The sequence below is a fragment of the Bactrocera latifrons genome, unplaced genomic scaffold, assembly GCF_001853355.1.
Source record: "Bactrocera latifrons isolate USDA-ARS-PBARC rearing strain unplaced genomic scaffold, ASM185335v1 scaffold_71, whole genome shotgun sequence".
Classification (NCBI taxonomy): Eukaryota; Metazoa; Arthropoda; class Insecta; order Diptera; family Tephritidae; genus Bactrocera; species Bactrocera latifrons.
Window position 1 is genome coordinate 1369987 of NW_017537390.1, and position 390 is coordinate 1370376.

Sequence of the window (390 nt, forward strand, 5' to 3'; positions counted from 1 at the left end):
TTTACGAAATATATTTTTCCCAATTAAGTCAAATTAGTTTTTATCACTATTTATATCTAATTTTTTTAACATAATTATTGTTTTTATTTTTTAATTATTCACAAAGATTTTGTTTTATGACATTTTGTCAAAAATGTAAAATATAGTTTTGAAGTTATTTACTAGTTTTTTTTCAAATATGTTATTGTATTTCTTTTTATATTTTTGCTTGTTATAGTTTTTCAAGCCTTTTATTCAAATAAAGTAAATTTATTTTTAAAAATTGAGTTTTCTGGATATTTATTGAAATGTTTCTTCAATTTTTGTTTATTTTTTTAATTTTCATATTAGTTTTAATTCCTGGAAATTTTCTTCTAATAATCTTTTTCGAATAAATAAAATAGTACTATA